Here is a 4,500-nt window from a genome sequence, read left to right as displayed (position 1 = left end):
TGCCCATCGCTCATCCCGAGCTGTCCCACGCCGCTTGGCTACTCATTGAACAGCGTCCCGTTCCTGAAGACCGCTCCCGCGAAAAGGCGACTCCCCATCGGCTCCGCTGGGCGCCTTCAGCCTGGGCCGCCGGGCTGCCCGCGGGCGCCTGCGCACTGGGACCCTCCCAGCTCTGGGCGGGAGGCGGGGGCGGGGAGGGGAAAAGGGCCAAACCCTGAAATTACCCGGATGTGGTCTCCGCGCGCGCATGCTCAGTGTCCTTCCGACAAGTTGGCAGCAACAACACGGCCCTGGTCGTCGTCGCCGCTGCGGTAACGGAGCGGCTCGGGTGGCGGAGCCCGTGTTCTCGCCCGCCCGGCCGCCCGCCCGGCCGCTCGGCCGGCCGCAGTCCTCGGGAGGCCCTTCCCGCTCCGCTCCGCGGCCGTCCCCGGGGCGGGAGCGCGTGACCGGAGCCGGCGCCCGCGCCCGCGAGCGAGGCCCCCCGCGGCGGGGCGGCTCCGGAGCTCCAGCGGCCCGGCCGGCGCGGTCCGCGGCGCGGCGGGGAGAGGGGCCGCCTGGGCCGGACGCCGCGGGCGGGGCCCGGGAAGCGACGGCGAGGCGCGGCGCGGTGCGGCGCGGAGCCCAGGTAACGCGCGGTCCTCCCCTGCCCGGGGCCTCGGCGCCCGCGCTTCCCCGCCCCGGGGCGGGCTCCCGCGGCGGCCGGCGCGAGCGTGGGCCCAGCGGGGCTCCGGTGGCTCGCCCCCGCGTGTCCCGGCTCCGCGTGCCCGCGCGTGGGTCCGGGGCCCCAACTCCGCTCGCAGTTAGGCGCGCCTGCCGTCCCGGGAACTCGGGCGCCGGTCCCCGTCCGCGCCGCCGCTCTTTGTTGTTCGGGAGGAGTTTGGCCGCGGCCCGGGCCCGAGTGCGTTGTGCCCCGGGATGCCCTGGGTCGGTCCTCGCTCCTTCTCCCCCCCAGCAAGTGTTTGTTTTCTCTTTGTCCCCACTTTCTCTTCCTGGTTGTGTGCTCTTGAGTTTACGTTTGTAGTTTTGATTTGTTTACTTTTTTTTTTTTTTTTTTTTTTTTGGCGTGTTGTGGGTGATGGCGGCATGCGGGAAACATTCTTAGCGCCTAACTGAACCACCCTCCCCTAATAAAAAAACGTGTCTCCTAATAAAAGGCGTAGTTTATTTTATTGTTAGGGCTGCATGCACGTAGCGTGAAATTGGTGGAGGCTGGAGGGCGTTGGCTTCAGCACCCCAAACTGCTGTCTACGATTTCTCCAGCCAGATTTTCAAAGACAAGGGCGTGTTTAGTTAACTTGAAAGGCTCCTTTGCCAGAGGTTTTAAAAAGCCCTGTTTATTGATAGCTCCTCCCCACTGCCCCACCCCACCAAACCTGGAGTAAACTTAAGTTTTGAAGTTGGCTTTCAGGTAATTCGTGTTAAAATTTATCAGTGCCTTCAGTTTTTGATAGCTGAAGGTGGGATTGTCACTTACTTAGAAATAAAGTAACAGGATAAAGAGGGAGTTATTTTAAGCACCCTGAATTCGTGTTCTGCAGGCTCGTAATCTCGCTTAATTTTTTTAAACAATCGTTGTTGAATTTTGCCAGATGTAGCATCCTTTTCCTCTCAGTAGCAGCTTGAATCTTTGAACGTTTTACGAATCAGGTTCAGGACTTTGTGCTGACAAAAGCCATGTGGAATCTTAACTGAAAGTACAGAAATCTGTAAATTCCACAAAGCAATTAGATTTCGAGCACTGCATTTGAATAGTTCTTATTATAGATTTTACAAATTTACTTTGCATTCAGGACATGAAGCCCTTGCTGTTGAAATGCAGCATAGGCTATTCAGAGAGGTAACTTCCCCCTCCTGTGGACTCTTGTCTTTTGGATATATGTAGTAGGCTTAGTACATGTACATGGAATATTTTTTAAAATACAATTTTTCCCTAATGCTTTGTTCAGTATACTGTCGTGAGTCTATAGGTCTCCCTGCTCCTCTCTTCCTCCTGACCATCCGTGCCCGTGCCTCTCAGCTTCTCCCGGTGCTGGAATACAGAACTGGACTTGGTGCTCATACACTCATGGTTTGGTTTTCTTCAACGAGCTGGTTACAAACATGCACAGAGGCAGACTAATACCCGTGGCCTGAAGCAGCTTCAGACCGTGATGTGATGAATTACGGAGGCTTAAATTGCTGGAATTAAAGCAAACCTTTCCTAAGAGGATCGACATAACGTTTTTTTATGTCTGTTTTATGAGTGTTGTAAGGCAGGTGGCTTGTCCTTTGCTTTCTAGGCTTTTGACTGAGTATGCATTAAAGGGGTATTGCATGTTTTTGTTTTTGAAGAAGTAATTGACACTTTGGATTAAACACTTCCACTGTAAATCCTAAGTTGGAAGAGTTAAAGTTGTGTTTACAGAATTAAGGAAAATTTGTGCTAAGCAAGTCAGTGCCGTGATTTGGAATATGTTTTATATGGACCTCAACTCTCCTGATGGCTTTGCTCTTGAAATAGTTCTGCTTATATGAGGTGTACAGATCTTGCTTTCTTTAAGGTCACTTTCATTTATACATGTTAATTCAAGTATTTTTGTTTATGAGTTTTGTCTCTGGATTCTCTGACACACACACACACACACACACACACACACACACACACGGGGAGGGGTTTATTAATAGTGGAACATTAAAATAATTTATGTTCTCTCTCTCTCTCTTTCTCTGTTTCTCTCTCTCTCTTTCTCTCTCTCTCTCTCTTGCTCTCACACACACACACACCCATTCAATTAGAACCTGTTTGTTTCTGATTGAGCCAGAGTTCTAGTAACATTGGCACACACTATTCTAATTGAGCTGTGTGTAGCTGGGGCCTGTACCGGGGCAGTTTACTCTGCAGAGTCTGCAGTTGGTTAAATCTAAAGTGCATATTTAGGCTTTTTAAAAATTTGATCTGTTGATGAGAGCATAATCCTTTTTTTTAATGAAATATTACCTATTTCAGTTCTGTTTTGTCCCCCATCTAGTTGATGCCTAGGATTTTTTTTTTTTTAATTTTCATTTTTCATTCACCCAGAATGAATGTCTCTTTATAAACATCTTGTAAGAGCTTTCCCAGTGCTTCTTTGTGTGGTTGGATACCCCAGCCTCCCTACTGTATTCTGTTAAAGCCCTGAGGAAGACTGACTCGGGTGATCCTTAGTTACGTATGCAACTAACCTGACAAAATGCTTTCATTGTGTTCTGTGCTAAATGAAAGCTGAAGTTAGAGCAGAGTGCCACATTTGGTACAGTTTTCTCAAATTATTTAGTTCCTCTCCCCCATCTGTTGATTAAGATTCACTTAAGGTAGACATTCAGATAACTGAGAAATATGTATAGCTCATGCATATGAGCTACTTTTGTTATGATACTGTATCATAATATCCTCAGCTCATGCTAATGAGTCACATTCAGAGTTGTTGGATTTTTTTCCCTTTATTTTAAAATGTGTAATTTTGGTAATGGAAAATTTGGCTGAATACCAGCTTCTCAGAAACAAGATATTTTAGATTGTGTCACCTTGACACTGCTACGTGATGTAGCTGGCATCTAGGAAAATTTATTTGCAGTATGAAATTGAATGAGGACTAGGCTAGCTAAGGACGAGGATAGTGCTTGCTTATGTAAAACTAGAATGCTAGGTGCCCGTGCTGAGCTTGCCAAGGTTCATAGGTCAGACAATTACTAGAGACAACTGTATTGTGTTAATCAGTTTGATATTGATTGTGTTTTTCAACACACACTGCATTTTATTATTCATATTTTAAATAGGATTTGTTTTCCAGTTTAGAAGACTTGTTACCACATGGGGTTTATTATTATTTTGATTGGCTATAGCCCCCTCTGTTGCTAGGGATAGAACTTAGGTCCTCATGAGTGCTGGGCAGGTTCTGCCACAGACCTGTGCCCTCCCAGCTCTTTTACTGCTTTTTTCAATCCCAGGGTTTAGGGGCACTGATTTCAGTCTTGTTTGAACATTGACATTTCTTGGAGAGCTTTACAAAACACTGATGCCTGACTCCTACCCAAAGACATTTTGATTTACTTGGACTGGACCGTGTAGCCAGCTTAGAAACCACAGTAGTTGAGCCTTAGGGTCCTTGTCTTTAAACTGGTCGTTTTAAATTCTTTTCTCTCTCTTTTTTATTTGTTTAGGGTTCAGGGTCCTACGATGTAGATGTGGCTGGCCTTGAACTTTGGGCAATCCTCTTGTCTGTCTACTGAATAGTGTGATTTCAGGCCTGTGATGTCTTGCTCAGTTTAGCTTTACATTCTGGTTAGTGCAGTGGTATATTCACCCAGAAGGTAACCTTTGCAACTTGGATTTAGTGGGTCCTCCTTCTTCATTTGCCTAGCCTCCCTTCCTGTTCCCTTACTTTATTTTTAAATTACTTGTATTGTTTAGTAACAAAAATTTTAGGAAGCTTTTCTTTTTCTTTTCTTTCTTTCTTTTTTTTTTTTTTTTTTTTTTTTTTT

General features: G+C 47.3%; 1 protein-coding gene across 1 annotated transcript in view; it reads left to right on the top strand.

Annotated features, from left to right (window-relative positions):
* The first annotated feature begins 262 nt into the window (after positions 1 to 262).
* Positions 263 to 4,500, top strand: part of Smad4 (SMAD family member 4) — a 58,347-nt gene continuing 54,109 nt past the window's right edge. Inside the window, exon 1 of the mRNA XM_031366002.1 lies at positions 263 to 625. The gene's annotated coding sequence lies outside the window, so the exon portion shown is untranslated. The remainder of the gene's footprint in view (positions 626 to 4,500) is intronic.

Source organism: Mastomys coucha, unplaced genomic scaffold (assembly GCF_008632895.1).
Source record: "Mastomys coucha isolate ucsf_1 unplaced genomic scaffold, UCSF_Mcou_1 pScaffold13, whole genome shotgun sequence".
NCBI classification, from domain to species: Eukaryota; Metazoa; Chordata; class Mammalia; order Rodentia; family Muridae; genus Mastomys; species Mastomys coucha.
Note: the sequence above shows the minus strand (reverse complement) of the source record. Positions and strands in the feature narration are given on the sequence as shown.